General features: G+C 32.9%; 1 protein-coding gene across 20 annotated transcripts in view; it reads left to right on the forward strand.

The window, feature by feature from the left end:
* The window catches only part of Syp (synaptotagmin binding cytoplasmic RNA interacting protein), a 123124-nt gene that overhangs the window by 57596 nt on the left and 39794 nt on the right, over positions 1–25734 (forward strand). Inside the window, exon 1 of one of the 20 annotated variants that reach the window (XM_036361170.2) lies at positions 5185–5704. The exons of the other annotated variants lie outside the window; for them this stretch is intronic. The gene's annotated coding sequence lies outside the window, so the exon portion shown is untranslated. Of the gene's footprint in view, positions 1–5184; positions 5705–25734 lie in introns of those variants that run through there. 20 annotated transcript variants of the gene reach the window in all.

A 25734-nucleotide genomic window follows, 5' to 3' on the forward strand; every position in this document is an offset into this window, starting at 1 on the left:
TTATATACTGCAAGATCCGGCCACGCGTTGCCCTGGCTATGGTATGTAATATATTGAATATTATAGTCTCCCACCATTATAGTTTCGCCAACCTAAATTGATATATTAACTAAGATCGGTTCAGTAGTTTAGGATTTAATTAGATAAATAAAGTACATAACTTTTATGTATATAATTCTATAAAGAAAATAAACCCAGAAATAGATTTTATTTTTTTAGTGACAAATATTGCATTATTACCATTAAATTACAATACATTACTATTACCAATTTTTTAAATCAGTAATTATCTATAATAAAGTAAATATATCAGTTATGTCAAATAAAATTATATTAAATCAAGTTTGTAATATTTTTTGTCTAAATGTCTCCATCAAAGAATTTGGACATCAAAACTTAAAGCAGACATTTTAATTTTTATTGGGTATTTGATGTGGTTGGGATGTTCCACAATAGCGGGGATTGATATTATATATTCTGTAAAGGATATATATGTACATAGATAGCCATATACGTTTCAGCCCCTTTGAATGTGCGGATGTATAATTTATATATTATATATAATAATTTAAAAAATATATTCTAATGGTTATTTGAAATGACGGCTATGCAGGTCTATCGTTTTTTGTCAAACCAACTTATCGTGTCTTAGTATATTTTATTCGTTAATATTTTGAATGGAATTGTTCTTATGAAATTTTCAGCACGTTCTCTACATGAATATGTCGTCTAAGGTACCAAATTCATTTTAATTGGTCGAAAGTTCTTTATTTGCTTATAAAAATGAATATAAGTGCGTTTTAAATGAATTCTGCTTAATTCAAATAAGATGTTTGGTCAAAAATTCAACAAATATAGAAATTGACTGTCAAAGTGAAACTGCATAATCAGAGCTTGACATCTGGTTAGTAATTATATGTTTATCAGGTTTATTCGGATATGCGAATATCCAGAGTTGTCGTTTTAAATTCTGGTAGTTGGTATTGTATATTCTGTTCAACCGGGTGATAGAAAGATTTGGATGGAATTCAAAGCATTAATGCATGCTCTCTCATACAACAGAATTATTTTTCAGTTCCTTGCGCTAGACAAATTTAAAAATCTTGATAGTTATGAGTAATAAATATTTATATTTCTTTTATCATTAAATATTCAATGGCCTCCGTGCTCAAAGTTCGTTGTAAATAAATGTTCTAAAATTATTAAAATTGTATGAATGTGTGCAAACGTTTAAAATTAATCAAGTACAACCCTTAGCAACAGAATTATGTTAATTTATATAATACTGATGTGAAGCACGAACATATTTTACATTATGGATGAAACGTGGCTTTGCCAAGGACCATATTTCAAACTCTTAATTAATTCGCGTAAATTTATATACCATTCGAGAAAACTATTGCATTTTATTTGCCCATTTCATTCTTTGTTTTCGATTAGCAAAGCCAACGCTACCGAGTAATGAATTGAAAAGTCTCCTAACAATAAAAATAGGAAGCGAAGCAAAGATATTTGTACAACTATTTAATATAAAATAAAAATACATCAGCTATTATTTTTGTGCATTAACGGGTGCATTTCACACAGAAATTACTTTTTTATATTTAAATCTCCCCCGCCACCGCGCAAGCGCTTTAATTATCTAATGGCTTTTGCCTTGCTGTCCTTTTGGGATTGTTGGACTGGCTGACTGCCTTCATACTAGCAGAGCTACCATGTGCCTAAGTATGCCCATCAATGAGTAAAATATCTAAAATGTACGTGCATATATTTCCTTTGTGCCCGCCGATCGCTGGAATTCGCACGAAGCGTGCGCTCATCGCCACCGCGAACAGCTAAATTTCAACTTTGTGCAATGGCGATGATTAATTTCTAACAAAACTTGACAAGTCACTTGATATACTAGTAATTTTGCATTATTCCTACTTTTTGTTTTGCTTGCAGTGCTTAACTATTGTATATATACTGCCATTCATATGTACTTACATACATTCGCACGTATATGCTCACCACAAGCAAACAGCTGCTGTCATTTACCGCTCATAGAGACGCTTGCATCAGGTGTTGACGTTATTATTGGAAATGGAAATGATTGTTGGTGGCTTCCAGTAGCCATTCCCTTCGCCGGCAACAAGATAATTAATGTTAAAATATGACTTCCTTTGCGTTTGATCACGAACCGTTTATGGCGAAATTTTTTCTTCAAAGCCACTTACTGATCGGTCATCACTTTGCGCTCACCTACATAAATACAAAAATATGTATGTATGTGTATGGGAAGATATATAAATATAGGTATGCCCACCCACCGCTAGTGCTTTACCGCTGATGAGCTTATTGAAAGCGTTATTTTGCATGGCAGCAATAAGCTTTAGTGTAATCTTCAATAGTTTGTCAGTTAAGTCAATGAGGATGTTGCGGCATGTTGGTTTTGTTGTATTCGTTGAGACTTGTTGTATTCCATAAGCCTTATTATATTCATAGCCATTTTGGTGGTGGTGGGTGCGAGTTTGGCTGTTGCTATTTCTGGCGAGGGACGTGTTGGTGGTTAGTTGCGCGGGTCATGAGTGCGTAGCAAGTGGTGGTGGTTGATAACTATCGCTATTTCGGGTGAAATTCTTTTGCAATCTTGACTATTTGCATTCACTGATATGTTATAGATACTATATTTAGTATTCACACGGTAAAATGTTTTTTTTTTTTTTATTTAATGCTGTGGTTTTGACATTATTCGCTTCTAATTTTTTTTTTCTGTAAAAGCTGGCATTTTTTGGAAATACTTTATGGAGCAATTTTTATTCTTGTTTCAGTAGAAATTCAAATTTTATATATTTAGCACGAAGAAAAATATGCAAAAGTTTTACTAAAATAAATATAAAAAAATGTTCAAATTCACATTAGGGTGTGTCTATATATTAAAAAAAAAATTTTAAAACATCACTATGTTGAGAAGATCGTAACCATTATAAATTTTATTTTGTAAATCAAGTAATAAAGATTTTACGATTTTTTTCACCCGTAATTATTTTTAAGCAAACAAATAAAAATTATAAGTAATGATTCTTTACTAAATTAAACTAAATTCTTTTTTTAATTACAAAAAGACTAACAATAAACGTTTTGATTACAAAGTGAGTTTTATTTTAAGCAAATAAAACATCATTATTTATGATTTTTATTTTTTTGCCCAAAAATAAAGAATAGAATTAATCAAAATTAGTCATTATTGGCGAAGAAAATCATAAAAATCCGAAATTAACCAATCGTCAAGGAAATGCTCAAATCGTTTGAAATTTTAATTCCACAACTTGCCTCAAAAGATGTAAATTAGATTTAGAAAATACGTAGAAAAAGGAATTTAGAGTCCATTAAAGAGTAAGTAAGTCGGTGCATTTTCAACAAATTTAATTTAAATTTTTAAATTAGTTAATATATACGTTCCGAAAGCAAAAGCTGCCTAAGTTAAAAAAATTTACTTTTTACTGTTATTGTTAATATTTAAATTTCTTTTCTTCTTTAAAGTCTAAATTTTCAAACAGACATTTTAGAACATTACTTTTTAATTAGCATAATGCCGCCCACAGCAAGCAAATCGGCAATGAGCGTACTAAAAACATATATACATACATAATACATACTTTAAAATATTATATATGCGCTCCAACTGTGTGCAAAATTCCCTCAGCTAAGGTAAAAATCATCTGTACAGCATACATTCACACTCATATATACATATATGTTTGCTTGACTGTGTCTACTCGTGATAGCTACAATAAATTCGCAACTACCTTCACTTTCCGCTGGCTTTTAAGTTGTGATACAAATATATATACAAATTTTATTTCGATACATACAAACACTTGTATTGTATGTGTACATCGGCAAATACAAATCGGCAAAACTTCGACGCTCCTTATAATTTCTTGCGCTTTCTTACGCTGTTGCGCTTCTCTGACATTCGTCGAAAATGTCAAATTTTTCTTTGCAAATCTTTTTGCGCTGCATGTTTCTTTATATGGTTCTTTACTGCTTTCGTTCGTCTCACGATGTTTGCAATTTCGGTCCTGAGCCGCCCAACATTCGCAAAGCTAAAATCGCTAAGAAGTTTTGTATTCGCTTGGTGATTCACACATTCGCTTGATTGAGAACCGACGATCGTGCGAGCGACAAACTTTTTATATGCCTTGGTTGTTGCTTTTGGTTTGCCAATTCTTTGTTATCTTTTTATACTTGAGCGCTGGCTCACTTGCCATACATACACACACGTGCCTACACAGATACAGCACCCCTTTCGCATCGCCGGCGTCTCCAATTGTCCAGAGACTACTGGGGCTGTCGCTAGCCGCGGCTGCTGCGCTGTAAGCTCTAGCGCAAGCGGAAATTGTGCTAGTGAGCACGCAATGCTCACGAGTTTCGCTCATTTGCGCACACACATACAACATGTCTCATTTGCGAAATTTTGTATTTTCGCATTCCGCTTTGCTTTGCAAATTCAGCGCTACCCTGACCAACGCACTGTACTCAATTGTCGCTGTGTATTGTGTACATATTCCGGTATATCTGCGTATGTGTGCGTGTGTGTATGCGTGCGATGCCGTGGCGATGTACGCTGTGCATGAATATGTATAAAAGCCAGCCAGAGCACGCCACTTGCGCGTGTGTGTGTAGGGTTGCGCCTTTAAAACATTGTCATTTGCAAAATATCTGCGGCTTATCGTTGCGCGCAACACACACACACACACACACACACTTCGCATACGTATGTCAGAGAGCAAAAGAGCACGCTCCACTTCATTGCAGCAATGGCGTAGGGTACATGCGCTGCAACAATATGTGTTGAATGCATTTAGGCGCGCTCACTATTGCAGCGCTTTTACTACGCTTTTTGCAACTTGCCGCATTGTCGACGCTCTCTTGTCGCTCGTGTTGCAGTGTGCGCATTTCTGCCTTAGCTTTAGCGCTACCATTTTGCAACTGCAGCGGTTGCTGTCTGCTCTTTTACAGTGTATGATAGTATATATGTGTGCTAATAAGTGTGTATGTGTGTGTGGCGCTCACCCATTTTCACTGTGTTGGCACGCTGAGCGCACTTTGTGGCGACCAGGCAATCTGCCGTCGCCGGCGTAGCCAGCCAATGCGAACGCCATAAGACCAAGACCAGACCGTCTCCGACTGTGACTACGCTGTGCTGTGCTCCGCTGTGACTGTGCTGTGCTGAGTGCGAGCAGACGGTATTTCGCGACAGTTTCCATAATCAACAATAAGAAATTTTTTTTAAAAACAAAAAATATATACATACATCAAATAAATAAAAATAAATGCGTTTGGAAACAATAATTAAGTTAAAACGGTTTACAAAATATTTAAACAATTTTTAAATAATTTTCGTTATGTTTTTTATATGCATACAATTTTGTTACGCCTAGGAATAATTTTGTGATCTCAATCAAAAAGAAAAGTGTACGCGCTCCGACAGTTGTGTGCATACGTTATACTGTTTTTTATTAAATTTATAAGCGCGCGCAGCAAGTGAATAATAAAATCGCGACATATACAATACATACGTATATGTGTGTGCATACCGGTATACATATAATAAAAATATCTCAACAGTAATTCCAAGCCAAAATAGCATAGAAGTTGGAAGGAAGCTTGAAGCAATTGCAGTTCAAAAGTGACAAAATTCCAAATATAAATTCAAAAGGTAATTAAAAATTGTGGCTAGGTTGATTTTTTCTAAATTATTTGCAAATTTGCATTGTGGCTGCCTGCAGCGAAAAGCGAAAAAATTATTTTAACTTTGTGTCTGCCTGTGCATGTATTTGTGTCGTCGTCTGTGTCGGTGTGTTTGCTTACGTGTGTGTATGTGCGGTGTTGAAAAATATTTGCCAAAGCACAAGCGAAAGTACCAATGAAACGGAATGCAAAAAATATTGAACAATGAAATGAGTTAGCGATTAAAAATAAAATGGACAGATGAAAATAAAATAAAACGAGTAGGAAAAGTGTCGGAAAAAGTATGTTCGATTTGTAGAAACAGAAAAAAATATATAATTAGGCGCATAACTGCACAGAAAGCGCTCTTATAAACGTTTGTGGTCAAAATATAAACTAAAAAATAATTTAAAAATATATATTTATAAAAATGTTTGCTAGTAGTAGTGAATTGCTCGAAACAAATTTTTAATCTTCGCCAAAATTTGTCTGCAATATTTATAAAATTGCGTGCAAGTACATAAAAAGCCATTTAGATACACACACAAACATGTTTAGCAAGCATACGTCGGCAGCTAAGCGAAAACTGTGTTTGTGTGTGTTTGAGTGTCTGCGTTCCGCCTGCGCAGCGCTCTCGCCCCCACATTACTCCGGCGACGCCATTATCAAGCAAACACACGTACTTCTACGCACATATACACACATTCATACATATTATATAGAAAATACATCTTGAAAAGTGCATTTGTGACTGTGTGCAGCTTTGGAGCTCAAACATACATACATACATATGCACTTGCCATGCTGCGAGTCCACACAGCAAACGTCTACCTCCATTTCCACTTCGCCTTCTTCAATTCGCGTTACTGCCGTAGAATGCGCCAAAGCGTTGCGCCTTTATCGCGCGCTATTCGCGCCCCATAACCTCCTCCTCTGGTTTTCGTTTACTGCTGCTGCTGCTACTTATTCTCAGTGTGCATGTGCAAGTGTATTCATACATATAAATATATATACAGAAATATGTACTCATATACTCATACGTATATATATATATATATGTATATATATATGTGTAGTATGTGCTATGTGCCTGTGTGCGTGCAATTGAAAGTGCAAACATGAGATATTAAAGTTCGAACATATATACATATGTATGAAAAGCAGTAATTCAACTGCAGCAACCTGACAACCGGCCTACCAGTCGACCAGCCGTCCGTCCGACAGCCTGCTCACCTCCTCGTCTGCACTACCTCACTCACCTTCACCTTGCTAGCCAGCACGCTGGCTGTCTGGCTGGCTTGCTTTGTTAGCTGTCCGTCAGTGCGCCGTTCATTGTTGTCGTCGTTGCCATCATCATCATCATTGTCGTCCCCATCGCCTTTGTTTCGTTCCATTTCGTTTCGTCTCGTTCACTTCAGTGCAACCCCAAAAACGCCAACTAAAATCCAGTCAAACGTAAATTTTAGTAGCAATTCATGTGATTGCTTGCATGCGTGTGAGTGCACAAGTGTGTATGTGTATATATAAGGAGCTGCAGTAAGTTGTGTGCGTTTGTTACAGTGGTGCTAAATGCGAAAAAAGTGCAGCTAAAATTATGAATTTCAAATTACAACTGATTAATGAGTGTTTTATATGAAAATGAGAGCGAAAAACGAAATGAGAAAATAAGAAGAAAAATAAAAATAGAAAATAAACGAGAAAAACGAGGGCATATGAGTTTATATAAATATTAGTGATTAATTTGTCAACTATTTTAATTTCCATTATTTTCACAAATACAAACTTGAAGCTGTGTTAATTAAAATTTTATTTCTTATTTTTTGCCTTGCTTGTAGCTGAAATATAAATTTAGCGCTTGATATTGATTCGTTTTGGAAAAATGAGCTCAAATTCGCCTTTAAAAGTATTAAGAAAATTAGATATTAAAATTTAACGCTACAAATTTTTTGAAACCATGAAAGCTTACCAACTTAATTTTAAGTTTTAGTTACATTATTGATAAACCGGTGATCGTGGTAGTGGTAACATCCAAGAGTTCCAGCAGTACTGCCGAAAACCAATTTTATTACAATAGGCGGTTTATTAGTGACATATAAAACTCAGAAGACAGGCTCTGCTGGCAGGCCTCGTAACGTCACTGCTTCTCCCTGGAGGGATGTATCAAACGTTCGCTAGAAGTGTATTGTAAAAATATGGATATTTGGCAGTGAATAAAAGTAAATAAATAGTGATTTATGTTAAATTCATAAGTTAGGTAGCTATTACGGGTAACCGGTACTAGTGTCTCGTATTAAGAAAACACGGTTGTAATAATTTGAGCCGATCAAGAAATACAGCTTCATTATTGGAGAATTTTTAGGCAATATGCATTGGACATGAAAACTTACTGACCAACATAGACTAAGAAATTATTACCGAATAAATATCAAAATCGGAATTGCTTTTCTAAGCCAGTCAACTTTTGATTATATCATTGTCACATTGTTTTTGGAGATGAAGAGTAATATATGTACATACAAATGTATATTCCATTTTTGTAAATAAAATAAAAATAAAAGTTTCTAAAATCAGAAATTCGTATTAAAAGAAAGGACCTAAAATAAGTTTTAAGATAGGAGTCAAATGTATTTAAATATTTTTTCAAGGATTTTCGGTTATAGAAAAATAAATAAACATTTGTATAAACTATAGAACTGGATGGCTTCCATTCTTTAAAACGTTCAAAACTATGTTTAAAATGTTTGATTGAAAAAAAATATTAAATTATTAATTTTCGCTAAACTTTTTTACCCTTACTTGCTTACCACCTTCCGTAAGATTCATAAATCGAAAATTATGAATATTTTCCAAAATTATTTTTCTTATTTTCTACACTAAACCCATAAGCTAGCTATTTTACTCGCTAAAATCGGCATGTGCTAACACGCAAATCGTCGCAATTTGCCGGCTACTCGTTGTTGTGTGGACGCTTTTCATTTGGCATACCAAACGTTGATTCTCAGCCCGCCCCTCCCGCAAATTCTTTATTTTTATTTTCATATCATTTGTAATTCTTTTTGTTTTATTTAATTTTTGATTTGTTAAAAGTATGCTCACACGCTCCTTCATCGCTTATGCGCTCGTTGCTAACGCTACGTCGCTTTGTGCATAAAATAAAATGGATAATTTTCTGCCGGTTGCAAAGTGCAATGGTATTAGTAGCAGTTTCTGGTGCTTTTGCTCGCTTTCGGTTGTTGTTGTTGCCTTTTTGTGTTTGCCAACAGTTGCATTACAGCTCCAACATTCTCTCCATTGTTGTCATTAGTCGACGATATTTGCAGTAACTGTATGTATGTGTGTGTGTGACGAGCATACAATTTACTCAGCTGCATTAAGCCCTAGTAGAGCAGATAGCGCGTTTTGGAGCGCTTAATTTTTTTTAAAGCTTACATAAATATATACATATGTATATACCATATTTATGAAATTGCAGTTGTAAAATATACGATAAACTGGCGATAAAGGTGGAAAGCATGTGGCAGAAAGCAGCGAATCTAGAACCGTGTGACAAGGTGGAACAGCACGTTAAATTTCAAGTTATTAAGTAACAAAAGCTCAATTTGGAATTTGCTACAATAAAATAACGGGATTTTATTAACTTAACTGATTTTTGACAAAAAAAAAAACACGAAACGTAATCAAGTATTTCTTGAAATAGAAAGCAAATTCCATATTCGTGACAAGCTGTGGCGACATACAAATAAATTTGAGAATTCGAGCATCAGCTCGCAAATGCTCAACGCCCACAGACGCGACATGCAATTTTATGCACACTTGTATAGACATATGTACATATCTACAAATATATGTATATATGTATGTACTCCAAGCTGCATGTTGTTAGTGGATCTAATAGCTAACTAAAATTTCAACCTACAAATACAGAAATACAGAAATATATATTTTGCATATGTGCAGCAAAGCCTCATGCAAAGAAACCTATGCGCTGATATAAAATCTCATACGAAAGAAGAAGCAATGTTTGCTTCGCTACATATTCACATGCCTGCTTACATATATACAGGCGCACTATCTATTTATGTGCCTACTTATAAATTATTCCCGTTCCGTATCTTCGGCAAATAAGTAGATTCGCGAAAAATGTGCATTGGCGGCTGACAGTGTTGTTGCCGCAAAGTCTTTTTGTCCGGCCGGCGGACAAGCTAAGTACGTGCAAACAAACATATGTACACACATATTTACATACAAACACACTGAAACCAGCAATGAGCGAATGGCCCCAAAATGCGCTTGTTTGCGTTTCGAGTGGCTTCACTTGCAAATACTGCTGTGTTTGTTTGCATGTATTTTTGTGTGTTTCTTTTTATTTTTGTTGTTGTTTTTTATTTCTGTTTTTAGTTGCTGTTGTTTGCATTGCGACTGCAATTCACGTCACAATCGCATTAACGCGCCATGGGGAGCACCATTTTGTCCACCATTTTATTCTTGTATTCGCCTTGTTGCTTTTGCTGTTGTCGTCGCAGCCGGCTTCGGCCTTTGCAGCACTCGTCGTACTCGTTGCAGTCGCAGTCCCTTCAATTGTAGTCAGAGCGTTGTTTTTGTTGCTGTTGTTTTGCTAAATGTCTTCGGACAAATTTAGTCATTGTTGTTGTTTGTTTTGTTGTTGTTACTTCTTTTCGTTTTCTTACTTTGCTCGCATGTTTCACTAAATTGTCTACGAGTATTTAATGAAATTCGCCAAGGCAAAAAGGTAGCCAAGAGGCATATGAAACAAAAACAAGCACACACACATACATAAGCACACAAACAAACACGACGTGCCAGACATCAACCAACGAACCAAACAAGCAGTCAACCAGCCAAACAACCAACTAAACGGTGAAGTTAGCGATCGTCTGACCCTCTGCCAGATTAATCGACTAAAATTACTTACATACATACATATAAGCATAAATTCTTATGTACTTATGATATAAGTACATACATACAGACGTACACAAAAATATTTGTATTTATTTTATATAGGCCTCGCTTAGTACAGAACTCCAGTTTGACTTGCACATTGCAAACGTGAACAAAAAAACTAATTTGAACAGAAAACTTTGGTTTGTTCGAAAGTTAGGCAGAAAGCCAAGCATAAGAGGATTGCTATGTGAACATGTGCTTTGAAGAATTTTTATTTACTTTTAATTTCTTCGCATTTTTAGCGGAGATGCGCACCACTTTGGGCTGTAGGGTTGCCGATTTATATAAAAGTATTCATAAAATTTTTTTTTTCATTTTAATAAAATATTTAGTTTTTAAAATAGGTTTAGTTTTAACTCAGGAATCCAAAAAACAGCCCTAGAACAATAAAAAGCAGGTGTTTGAAGTTTTGTGCGAGCTTTAGTCGATCACCGGCCTTTTCATAATCATGTGCTCGGGCTCAATATTTAAGCTTAAGACTTTTTTTTGATCTGCTTTTTACATTAAGGTACCGTATAGTTTTAAGAACTTAGTAAAAGCGCCTGAAAATCATAGAAATCCTAAATTGCTAATTGCCTTCCAACACTACTTAAAATGAGATGTACACCAAATAAACATATATATAACATATATAATTTTTTGCCAATGCGCTAAATCGGTCTAATATTTATACTTTTTGCCGAACTTGTTATGTGACCTATAAAGTCCAATGGTTCAGAAAAAACTCGTTGTGCAAACGGTTTACTTGAAGCAATGCTAAACCTCTGTATTTATGCAGAAGTTTTTTTAAAACTCCTTGATCCATTTTTTGACTAGTCTATGGCTAGCTACTATAGTACCGTACAGAAGTACAGAAGACGATCACACATTTATATAACATTTTTGACCTTTGTAGTGAATTAATTTTGAAAAATGTCATAAATTATGGCAATTTTCTCAATATTCTTCTTATGATGCTAAGATTCGAAGGCTTTAAGAAAATCATAAAATTTCTAAAATATTTGTGCTGTATTTGCCAAAATAAACAGATAAACAAAAACTTGTTCGCACTCAGTAAAATGCATAGCTTATGACAAATGTACGTACATACATATGTACATATGTACTTATGTAATCTGCATAGAAATTGTGCCAAAATTTTACAAAGAGATTATGCCAAATATAAACAAGCTGTGGATATATGAATGCCTTTGGTATCATTTGAAGACTAACGACAATTGACAGTTGTGATAGTTGTGACAGTTGGAGAAATGAAAACATAAAAGTAAGACTGTCCAAGTTATTAAAAAATAAGTAAACAATGAATATAATAAAAATAGCATATAGACTAGATTTACAACAATTCTCAACAAAAATTGTACAGAGTTTGTCTGGATAATCACTGTCTTAAGCAAATAAAGATATGAACTTACGATTTTAGTTATTTAAAAGTTGAGGGAGGCCCTTCAGAATGCATTGCAACTCGATTTAGAGTGACTGACAGGTTATGAAACACAGTTAACATAATTTTTTTTTATTTTATAAAATATTGCAGTCTGCTCTTCCAGTTCATTCGCTCGAGAGTAATCGACTAAGCGCTAGCTAAATAACTTTTTTCTACTTCTTTACGATCTTCAAGCACATTATCGCTGCACTCTGTTGCTTTATACATAAAATATATACAATAAATATTATTTATATATACACAGTGTAATTTTTATTACTCCTTTTCATCGTTGCTCTTATCAAGCGGCATGCACGTGTGCCGGTTTTGATTGCAATTTGGTTTGAGGGCAATCTTTGCACTTCCATTAAATGTCCGCACGGTTTGTAATCGCCCATTGTGATGACTCCACAATGTCTGGAATGTTCTTACTTCTCGCAACAAGCCAATTTTTTTTATAAATAAAAAGGCGTGTGTGGCCTGGCAAAGCCGAGAACCGTGTTTAATTAACATAAAATTGAAATGATAATGCAAATAATTGTGTATAAATATTGGTCGTATTAATTTAATAAAGGGGGGACTATGCTGCTATTTTAGTAGTCAGCTATGTATGAACATATGTTTATAATTATATCTCTCCCTAAAAGAAACATTTAACAACTCTTCTTGCAAGTAGCGTAAACATTTTAGCTCATAGTTTGTGTGAAGAAAAAAAGCCATAGGGGTTTTGTAAACATAGATATTCCCTACGCAGCTAATCATTAATTATATATAGTGCAAGCAGTATAAACCGCACCACATTCTTTTACACAATCAAACACATGCGTTCACTTAATAGCTGTTCTATACAGACATATATACCTTTATATATACATAGAGGCCCATATGTATGACAATCACGAATATAAGAACAGAATTTGATCAAAAACTTGGAAAAAACGAAAATGCAAAAAAAAAATTAAAAAATTATAATGAAAAAAAAAAAGAACATAAACACAAAAAATAATGTAAAAAAAAAAATAGATTGCAAATCGCGCGCGCTGCCAAAACCTCCATAATCAACGCCCTTTTGTGTTGGCGACTAACAATTGCGGCATTCACGTTGCATGTCGCCTCCGCCTTTCGACGACTGCAGCCTCCCAAAGTCACGCTTTGCTGCATTTGCAAGTTGCTTCACTTTGCGCTTTTTGCCTTTACCACGTCGTATTTAGTTTTATTCGTTATTTTGTTGTTGTTGCTTTTTTTTCGCTGCGCATGTTTGCGTTTGCCTTTTCGGTTGTCCGTGGGCTTTCGCCTGTCTTTGTGGTCGCTCCAATCTGCAGCGCGGTCGCCATTCTTCTGCTGCGGCTTGACAAGTTGTTGTTGCTGCCGCCCAACTGCGCGCTGCTGCAGCGTATAGCACATTGCCGCCATTATTGCTTGCCGTTGCCGCTTTGTGGCTCCCCATTTCGCGCTTCGCGGTGTTTGCGGTTGTCACTTTGCAACTGTATGTGCGAGTGTGTGTGTATTTTCATGCATGTGCAGCTTACATTGCAGCGCGGATTATTGCTTTTTTGCATTCTCTTTTAATAATTTTAAAATTCACAAAGAGCTTTCATCGTTGTTTGCGTTGTCTTCGTCGGCCTGACTGTACAGCGAGCGAGAGCAGGGCGCGCTATGGCTCTCACCTCCAGTGCCGGCAGCAATTTTTCAACTACCGACGCTTGCGCATGCATATTGCAGCGCCCACTCACACACACACACACATCTTATACTTTTGCATATGTATGCTTGTATGTATGTGTTGCATTATTGTTTTAACAGCATTGCCAACACAACTGCCGGCACTTTTTGGCGGTTCGCCATTTTTCTACACTTGCAATTGCGCCGGAAGGCGGTTGGTTGATTTTATATACATACATATATATATATATATATATATACATATGTACTTATGCATCTACATATATTTAGAGGGAATGAGCAGTAGTAAAGTGGTCTTGTTCCGCTAAAACATGTTTTTAGCCACATGAAGTAGAAAATGTACGTGTAATGTATTTTTATGCTTGCATGTTCGTTAGGTGTACTAAGGTACATATGTGTATATATGTGTATACACTGATAGGGTTTTGTTGACCTTCAAAGTGTTGAAGCCACCTGGAAATTTTTTGTAAAGCTAGATTTCTCTCTGAAACTATACTTGCGTACGTTTACAGCGAAATTTTTATTCATTTCATGACTATTACAATTAATGATGGATATGAAATCAAAAATCCCAAGAATCAAGATTCGGGATTTTCGCGTGGTCTGAAAATATTTGCTCAACACTCCTATAAACATAAACTATCATACTCTCGAAAAATATTCTTAAACAAATTGCAACACAAAAATTTAAGCAAAGTAGAAGAATGAATGCCATTTATGTATTTGAGTACTTAGACGAAAAAAAAAAAATTGTTTTCCAAAATTAAAATATTAAAAAAAAAATTGAAAAAAAAAGATTTGTATATATGATTAAATATTTTTAATATGCATACATTTTTGTATATAAAAAAATTTAAAAGTATCACCATGGAGAATGTGAATCCTTTTACTATACACAAGTTTATGACAAATAAAAAAAAGTTTTCAAGCTAATTTGAAATTCTCAGAAATTCTCAAACTTCTAGATTTTATAAAATTTTCAGATTTTACTATGCAAACTCAAAGTTTGAAATTTGAAACTTTTATTAAATTTTTCTGCTTAATTCTAACTTGCTCCAATTTAATATATTTAAAAACTTTTTTGATTAATTTTTAGTTTTTTTTCTTTTAACGTTTTTGCTTGTCACGTGAGGTTTTTCCAACTTTCGTACACGTAATCTAGAATTAAACTTGCCCATGATATTCATTGACATCTCCTTGTCACATATATTTCATTCAATTTGCTTGTCAGCCTACATTATAATGCCAAAATTTGTTCTTCATTCTTCCATTTATACCCTCAAAAAATGCAAAAGAAATTATTTTCCTAGACAGCTATCCATGGCAATCAATATCAAGCACTATAGTCCTTCCGCTTTTGCAATATTTGCACATATTTATGCCTGAAATTGTGTAAAGTGCACATTCTCACACACATTCCTTGCTGCACTTATACACTGGTAAGGCTGTCAGACAGACAGCCTCTGCATTGCGCACTGCACATATAGCTCCATCAACATGAGTCTTGACGGCATTTCACTCTATTTCATTCTGTTTTTTGCACATTTCCTTTTCGATTGTCATGGCTCTTCGCCAATTTCGCAATGCAGCAAATTGTCAAAAGAATGCAAAGGATACGAAAAGCAAATACATTATTTACAAGACTAAAGTGCGCACACGACACGTGTTTGACCCGCTTACAGTGGACATGCCATCAGTAAGCCGGTACTCTGTTGTGCCCATCGTACCATCGGTGCATAATACGGCGTGGTGCGGTGCGGCGACGCAGAGCAGCCGACACGTTTCAATGGCTGTGCAATTATATTTTAATTAAAAATTTATATAATCTTTTAGTGAGCAGATGACATTAAATGGGGTCAGACAGTTAAATGCGACTGAACTGAAATTTAAAAAAATATTAAAATAATAAAATGTGCACTTGCATATGTATGTGTGTGTAAATATGCTATTGATTGTTTTATTTACGGTATTTTGACTATTGAGTTTATTATGTTTTGTTAATTTTTTTTTTTGTTTTGCTATACAAAGCAGTTATTTCCTAAAAATTCTCACATTATTTTTGAATTTGAAAATGTTGTCGATAGGCTATGTTGAAAATAAGTGTTTTATATAAAATATATTGGGAAAAAAGCCTATTTTTTCTGTTTGCTTCTATAAAGTTTTGTGCATTCTACTACTCTGAAACTTCTTTGGAACTAAAGTTTCTTCGTCTACAATTCAAGAATTATGTTATTTTCTTTTAGAAATTTAATTTTATGCATAAAAATGTTTTTATTTTAAAACAGAACGTTGTCAAGCTTAAAATTTGTTATCTTTTTTTATAAAAAATGCTAAGAACATTCCAAATTGTTTTCGGTTTTTGAACATAAAAGTTGCCTTTTTTTTATAAAAAAAAAATTTTGAAATAAAAAAAAATTAATTTCATACTAATATTTTCATTAATTATTATTCGGTTTTTGAACATAAAAATTGCCTTCTTTTTTTTATAAAAAAAAAATTAGAAATTAAAAAAAAAATTAATTTCATATTAATATTTTCATTAATTATTAAAAAATTAAAGTCTGTTTTAACATTTTTTTGTTTAATAATTTTTTAACAATAATATAATTACTTAATTCGTTGCTGTCAATAAATTTTAAAATTTAACTTTTATTAGTGATTTTAGTTCTAATTATTCCCCAAAACTTTTTTAAAATTTAACCAAAATTATATATTTATGTTAGCTGCTCCAAAAGTACTTAATTACAAAGATTTTCTACAAAAGCAAACTTTTCGAATTTAATTGTCTTTTATTAGAATTTTTGCATCGCTGATCATATATTTCTTATTTTTATATTCAGCTTAGATCTGGTTATTCTTTTAAAAACTACATTGAAATGTAATCGATATTTGCGATTATTCTGCATTTTTAAAATTAGCGATTGTAAAAACTCTCCTTGCTTTCGGTATTTCTCCACTTTCAATATTAGTGATCAATAAATTCATAAATTTTGTTATCGATAAATATTGGTAAAAACATGCGTTTAATTATGGTCTTTTCTTTAAAAAAATCGATCAAATATATACTAAAATTAAACACAATGGAAAATTCAACATATTAAGTCGTATAACAGAAATTTTTCCCACTTTACACTTAAACCTCAAATAGTTGAAACTCCCTGCGGACAACAGCATTGTCATACAAACATATCCTTAAGCTAATAAGTTCGTGCTCGTTATAAATAACTGCATAATATTGCATTTAGCCACTGCAGCAACAGTACCTGCCTGTCTGCCAGCATAGCATGGCTATTACCATAAATCACTAGGATATTCGAGCAATGCACCGGTGAATAGTCAACGACACGCCATCCGGCCACCCAATACGCTCATATATACACACATACATACATGCATATAGTGCTTACATTCGCCATCCACAAGCAGCCCACAGCTCCATGCTCCAAATGGTAATTATACTATGTCACCGAGTGGCACCTCTGCTGCGGTGCCTGCTGTCGACTGCGGCAAGCGTTATCGAATCCATAAATATTTTCACCCCAACGATTAAACAGAGATTTTCCATAGTCAAATATGTGCTCACACACACATTCATACAAATGCACAGTATTTATGGTGACTGGGCACATCCGTGTTATTCAATGTTGTTATCCTTGCAAGCCAAATGCAGAAAAATGGCAAAAACAACAATAACAAAAACTCATAAAAGTGTAACTGTGTTTGTGCCGCATATGTGCGTGTCTGTGTGGGCACTAAAAAATCGATATTCAAGTTACAAGTTGCATAGCAGCAGTCAGTGCCAGTGGTGGAACTCTTCATGCATTCATAGGTGTGTGTGTGTGTGTATGTTTCCAAACAAGATTGCCCATCCTTGCTGCTCCCCCACCGCCGCTCAGCCTTTCCAGCCACATCAACAACACCCCAAATTTTGGCGCGCCCAACTTTTTCCCAGCAAGAAATTGCTGCCGGTGTTTCCATGGCATTTATTGTTGTTGATATTTTGTTTTCTCGTTTATCCTCGCGTTGTGTTGCTTCATTCCAGAAATATTTGTCCGGCGGAATACCTAACATAGCGAGCCCGGGCTCAGCCAACACCCATTCTTCACGTGGCTCAACTTGACTCGACTCGACTCAGCCGTCAAAGCCGACTGACGAAGCGCTAAACTGCTGTCGTCAAGGATTTATTTGTTGATGCCGTGGCGCAAACGTTTGCATATGTATGTATGTATGTGCGTGTGTCTAATGTCTATGGGCCTCAACAACACTGCAATTGTCTATAAACAAACACTGTAAATGTCAGTGAGAATGTTGACAGCCGCGACTGTTGTTGTTGTGGACGTTGCGTAGCGTCTGCCTTGAAAGAATGCGAGGCGTCTTGCGTGAAATTAGCATTTTTGTTATTGCAGAATTTTTCAAAGTTTGTTTTCATGCTATATATTTATTGTTTTCTGCTAGCATTTAGACTGTAGTCGTCATTTTTGCTTTGATGTTTACTTCGTCGTGCTTGGTAAGGACAATCAAACTCAAAGCCTTGCTGTCGAACTTCCTTGTTGTGCATTGCAAAAAGAAAAACAGAAAAAGTAATTAAACTCAAGACGCGTCTGCGCTGTAAAAGTGAGCTTTTGTGGTTTATTTTCAAATTTTTTATTTCTTTTTGTAAGCGTTGTTTTGTTTTGAGTTTTTACAATTTCGTGAGTTTTTTTAACTTTTAACTTTACACTACATTTTTGTATAAACTACTCAATTTTGTGCGCTTACATACTGATTTTCAAATTTATCGGTTGTTTCAATAAACAATTTTAACGGTATTTTCGATAATTGTGCATTTTCTCGCTCTCCGCACTTTCGTTATTTCTTCAATTTCAAAGTTATTGTTCAATAATTTCATTAATTTGGTTATCGATAAATATTGAAAAAAACTTGCATTCTAGTATGCTTTTTCGAAAAATGGTTTATTAATTATTTAATCTATGCTTAATATAATAAAATTTAAAATTTTATGTTTAATATTTAATATACCGCAAATCATATCGATTGTTGCCAACTTACCGTTAATAAAATTATTAGACTTAAAAAAATATATTTACACAGAATTATGTAATAAATTTTTGTTTGTACAAATAATTTTCTTTATACTGTGTAGCACATAATCGATTGTTTCATACAATATATGTCGATAACAAAATTAATAGATAAAAAGCTAATGACAAAGTATTTTGTTTTTTATAATGAAAAAGTTTTATTTTATAAACAGTATGCTTAATACATATTTATCGATAATAAATTTATTTTTATTTTTTAAAACTATTAGAATTATACGTTCTTGTAAAAAAAAAAAATTATTTCATGAATAACAACGTTTTTTCTTTATAAAAAATATTCTGCTTACCAAGTACTCACCAAACACATTAGGTCTACTTCAAAAACCTATCACCTTTGATAGAAATATTTTTGTTTTGCATAAATGAAAAAAAAGGATTTTATTTAAAATTCCACACCCGATTCAAAATCGCATCACATTACCATAAAGAAAATTTTAAGCATTCGCGTAATTTTTCGTTAGCTTATTCTGCACAAAATTTTGTATCACTTTGCCATTCCAAAATATTTACAAATATTTATGTATCTCTACACAAGTGTAATTTGTTGTCGCAACAAAAATATGCCACCCTTAAAAATTATGAAGCTATTTTCGGCTGCGAAGTTGTCTGCATTCGCTGGCAGTGCAAATATGTGAGTAAACGACACCCCAACAAGGCGGTGAACTTGTTTTGCTAATAAAAATACCCAACAGTATATATGTATGAATGTATTTGTGTAAGTTTTTGCCGTTACAAACCCGCTTCGAGGGTGTGTCTTGCAACATTTGCGCCCACTCGGCTGTTATTCGTTTATATGAGCCTTGTATGTGAATGGCTGGTGGTGTTATTGTTGCTTTTGTTGCAAGGATAACAGCAGACACATAAACAATACTGACAAAATAAACGTAAACACAGATAGGTTTTTGGTAGTGTGGGAGTTGTTGTTAGGTTGGTGGTAACAACACGAAAATTATTGAGGTAGCCGAAAGAATGTTTGCCAATAAATATAATACATAAGCACTGTGCTCAGTGAAATGCAAAGTACATAAAACAGAAAGCTAATACGTTGATGGGTAGTTTAGGCGTTTTGCACTTATTATTTTTAATTTTTTTTTATTTTAATTTTATATATATATTTTTTTTTCCGGTGAAATTTGGCTTGTCAGCCGAAATAATGGCATAGTTTGTTTGTATGGGCCAACACCGACGGCATTTGCTTGGCAGTGTAAAGGTGCATTTCATGCCACACCGACAAAGCGCACGAGGTTTTTATTGTTGCCACATACCGCGCTGTGTATTCCCAGGCATCGATTCAATTACTTCAACATTGTTAATTTACATGATAGCCATTTGGAGCTTGACTTGTTGTTGTAATCCAAGCCATTTTGTTTGCATTGTTTAACCCCATTTGCACATTTCCTCTTTGACAATTTCGCATTTATGTACATAGACACGGCTAGTGGCGCTTGTGGGGCATAACAAGTATGCTGCAGGTGTGTGTGTATGCAATTTTGACATTTCCAAAAGCAATGCGCCAAGAGTCGAATAAACAAACATGCAAACAAACTAGTCTGGGTAAACGGCGGCACTTGCAATTCTGCAAACACATACATACATATCAACCATTGCCATTCCCTATTTTACATTCACACACATACATATGTACATAAGTTTGTAGTAGAACTGCTCTTTTGGGTTATTGGCAACGTTTCGTTGAGCCCTACAATCTGCAATTCTGCTCCGCCCTTGCACCGGTAATGGCAACATAGCTTCCTATCGAGCGGAAGTGCCAATGCGGTGGCTATAAATTTAGTGGCATTCCGTTGCACACACACATACATATACACATTTACTACACTCACATGCAGAACTAACTAGTAACAACAATCAGCTTGGTGGCTTGCCAAAATTCCTGCAATTTATGGGTCACAGCGGTCGATGTACTAAGTTATAGCCACTGCGTTTAAGTAATACTTTCAAAAAAGAAAATATTTTCCAATAACTCTGAAATTGTTTGCATAATTAAAAAATTTTTTTTTTAGAAATACCTATATATATTTGCTCCACTTTAATGCAATTTAAAGTGTTCAAATTTTAAAAAATAATTGTTTCCAGTTTTTATTCAAAAACGCTGTATTTAAAACGAAAATATTAAAAAATAAGTTTAACTGTTCCTTTGAAACGTAAACAAGGCTCAATGAAAAGCTTTTTGCATAGGGTTGCCAATGCTTCAATTTCACAGAAATTTTGAAAGAAACAATTTTTTTTTTTTTTAATATGAAATATTTTTATGTATTTTGTCCTTACCGGTAAAATATAAACTGATATAAATAAATTATTATGAAGCTGAAATTTAATTTGTGTCAAAATTATTAACAAAAATATAAATATATATAAACAATATATTATAATAAGAATAGCAATATTAATAATAACAATAATAATAATAATAATGACATTAATAATACCAATATTAATGAAAAAATTTAAGTCTTCAATTCCTTAGCTGTATTTCTTTTTTTGTTTTGTAATTAATATTATATTCGATTTATTTTTCAGTGAAATCTGATTTCTAATTTAGTGTTTAAAATTGATTTATAAACAAAAATAGTTCCAAAATTAATAAAAATCTCACGAAAAAGTAAGTAAATTGGCAACTCTGTGGGCATATATTAAGATTTTGTAGTGACGAAAATTGTTTTAATAAATAATGGTTTTAACCACTGAAGTACATGCATATATCAGAGATTAGTCACTAAAATATCAAAATTCAATTCGAAAATAAAATTTTAATATTTTTGCTTATTAATTTTTATGAAATACTCTTTAATTTATGCACTTGTGATTCCTTAAGCAAATCATTTTCGATAAAAATTACTTCATCTTTTAAATTTTTTAGAATAGAATATGCGCCGACTAATTCCAAAGCGTTCGTTATTGATTATTTTGTATATTTCCAAGTTAAGAAATATTGCCAAATATTAAAAACTATATTTCCATATTTTACTATTTCCGTAAATATTTTAAGAAAATTATTAATTAAAAATAAATTTCAAATATTATTCACGAAATTGAATATTTTATATCCTAAAATATAAAATTTTCTTTTTTTTCTTTTTTTTCTGAGTGTACATACGTATGTAATCATCCTTAACTGTCACAGCTGACAAAATAGTTGTGTTGTGGTTTCATTTGCGGATATAATTGCACACACCATAATATATGTATGTGCCTGTGTACCATAAAGTTACCACGAAAGCGTGTGCTGCTGCGCAATTTGCACTCGCTTATATAGATATTAAAGCACTTAAATATCCACAAACACAATATAAATATACAAGTATATGTATATATATAGATGTGTGTGCTTGGACAATACGGTATTTAAATAAAATTTCGCAAATTCCCCAACAGACAGATAGCACACTGCTATAATGCCTCGGGCAGCCCTACTGGGCTTGGCGCATTTGTTACTTGCTATTGTATTGTAATTTTGTGGAAGTATTTGTTTATATATATATATATATATATAGGTAGAAATATAAATACTGACAAATTTACCGTCATGCGTTGCAATATTTTGCATTCCCGCACTTCACGCATTTCTGCATATATTTACAATACATGCTTTTATAGATATGTGTTGGTGGGGATTTAATGCATTTAAATGTGTGTGTGTGCGTTCGAATGTACTTTGAGCCATGTTTTGAATAATTAATGAATGAAAATGTTACTGTCAAAGCTTGTAACGTGTGTCCATGTAAACTGTCAAGCTTCATTGCACTTACAAACACATATATATGTACATATTATACATGTATGTATGTATGTATGTATGTGGATGCATGCAGAGGTAGAATGCACTTTTGCGGCATAAAATGGATTTAAATTGCAGTTGCAAACATTTTATGCGCAAAGTTTTTGGAAAAGCGCAAAGTAGCACACTGCGGTTTTCCACATGGAAGATTTAGTGAATATCAGTAAATTTATGCTAGAAAGACCTTGAGTATTTAGTTAATAAATGATATGTAGATATGAAATGTGTTTATTTTCCAGAAGGCATTCTTTATACATAAAAGTATGGGTATAAATATTCATTCGGGTTAACGAGGAAGAGTGGTTATGGTTAGTCATGAATAAGATACATATATTCGAAGTAAAAATATTTCGAATATCCTAATTCTATTTTTTATTTTTCACCATTTCAAAGCGTCCTTTATGTCAAACTCAATAATTTGTGTTGACGCCAAAATGTAGGCAACACTTAAGCAAATATTTGATATTCATAACTATACTTGTTTAACACCATAAAAATAGTAAGAAATTAGCTTTTATTTTTAAAATACAAATGATAAAAAAATAAATACAATTTTCAAAACATAAGAAAAATTCAAAAAAGAATAATAAAAATAGCATATTAAAAAAAATATATAAATATAAATACAAAATATTTTCCAGGAGTAAAAATGTTCTTGGTATATAATTACGTTTAACCTCATAAATTTCTATATCAATTCTTATTTCTTAATATATTTTTTATTTTTCATTATATTTTGACATTATTTAAAGTAGATAATAAATTGTACACCTTATTTAAAATGAGTAAGATAATTTCTGTGCAGAGAAAAATAAATTACTCAATCACAAAATGGATATATGTATAAATTGATATTTAATGAAGCTCAAGTATCGTGTTACAATTCATTATTGCTCTAAAGTTTAACAAAAAATAATTTCTTTTCCATTTTAAACTATTATCTTAACTTCAAAATTATTAATTTATCATTTTAAATATATTAGCTGTTAATAATAACAATAAAAAAGAATTATAAAAAAATCGAATAGGTATATTATAAAATTAATATGGCATAAGTAACATATGTATATACTTGTATATATGTGTATGTACATCTTTCACTTTTAGAGACGAAATGCCATTTATTTCGCATTTAAAATGCCATTTCATTACCTTTGCTTCGGTGCTATTTTTAATACTTCTCAACCGTTGAAATGGAGGTAGCTGATAAAAATAACAAACACAACAAAAGCGATAATCCGTACTAAGTTCATTGCCAACCAGAAAAACAACGAGAAAGATATATATATATATATATATATATGTATATTTAATATAAGTATATATATTTCTAATGTTTAAAAATATTTCCAATTTGTATTAGCTTTCTAACAATATTAAATTAATTGCCTATGCTTTCATTTCTTATTTAATTTAATTTATGAGTGACATTACGCAATCTCTATAAGCAAAATCTTCTTCTCAGCGCACAACTGTCTTTTTATTTACAATCTATTAAAGTATGCTATTATTAAGTATTTTATTTTCATACTTTTTTTTTTGAAATTTATGCGACGAAAATTGATAGCAAATTGCTATGCATTGCACAAACTAAAAGCTTTATACATACATCTGTATACATATGTACACAAATATTTATGTACAAATTAAGTTTGATGAGAACTTCAGTTTGCTAGAGAGAGTTTTGCTAGAATAAAATGCAAAAGAAAATAAAATAAATAAATTTCGAATGTTATTTGAGTTTGCAAATTTGAATATGCTTTGGCTCATTTGTGTGCAAACACGTGCGAAGTTTTTTTGAATTCCTTTTTGTTGCTGTATTTTGTTGTATTTCTTTATTTATTTTGTACTACTTTGTCCGCTTTGCAGTAGATACGAGCACATATAACATGTACATATGTGTATGTGTACGGTGTATTAGAAGAGAACTTCTAGCGAGCTGTTAAAAAACAAGCTTTTGCATTTTTTATGCGCGCTGTCAACGGCAAAGAAAGCCAATTGAACATTTTGACAAACGAAGAAACGTTCGCAATCGTTTGTAGCGTACGAAATACTCAAATGTGTATCGTGCAAACATTTGACCAGTTTAAGAATGTACATACGCACATATGTATGTATGTACATACGTATATGTATTTATATATATATATGTGTTTGTAATATATGTATGTATATAAATACTCTATATGAATATGAGTGTTGCTTTCTGATTTGAATATCTTATCGCTTCATCGATACAGCAATTGTTTATACATACATATATACAAATTTATATATACACAAAAGAGCAACAAGAAAAATAAACTTAGCCGTTAGCTGATCATTGTAATTTTGTTTTACTTGAAAGTTCTCTAATTTGCACATTCTATGTGAGCAGAAATAAAATAAAGACATAGTTACATACATACATACATATTATATGAAACGTTAATTCGCATAAGCAATGCCAGCACAATTATACTAAAAGTATGAGGAAGTGGGGCAAGAGTGCGAGACGTGACGCTTAGATACACATTTTATGTATTTTAACAACATTTGTTGAATTTTGTTTGAACCCACTCAACACAAAAATTCGCAAAAATACAAAAGTAAAAATGAAAGTGCAAAAAAGCACTACAAAAATAACACAAAAAAATAACAAAGGCAACAAAGAAAAAATTCAAATTAAACAAATAATATAAAAAGAGTGGCTGAACTCGTAAAAATATGTACATGCATATGTATGTGTGTTAGTTGTATACGCTACGGCGCAAGCTGCGGCGACAGTTGGCACTTTTCTATTATTTGTGTTTGCACAAAGCTGCTAAATTCTATGGCTAGCATGCTAGCAAACATTGTTCTACCTTCATTTATTTCGATATTTCACTATACAAGTATATACTTATGTATATATCTATAAAAATATTGTATATCTAAATATGCGCTCACATATGCACGCTTAGCATACAGTCGATTTCGTAAGTAATGGTACGCATTTGCTAAGAAAACCTTATTTATTGAAAAATATATATATATATATAATAATAATAAACATAATAATATATATATAA

The sequence above is a fragment of the Bactrocera oleae genome, chromosome 2 (genome assembly GCF_042242935.1).
Source record: "Bactrocera oleae isolate idBacOlea1 chromosome 2, idBacOlea1, whole genome shotgun sequence".
In the NCBI taxonomy this organism is placed as follows: Eukaryota; Metazoa; Arthropoda; class Insecta; order Diptera; family Tephritidae; genus Bactrocera; species Bactrocera oleae.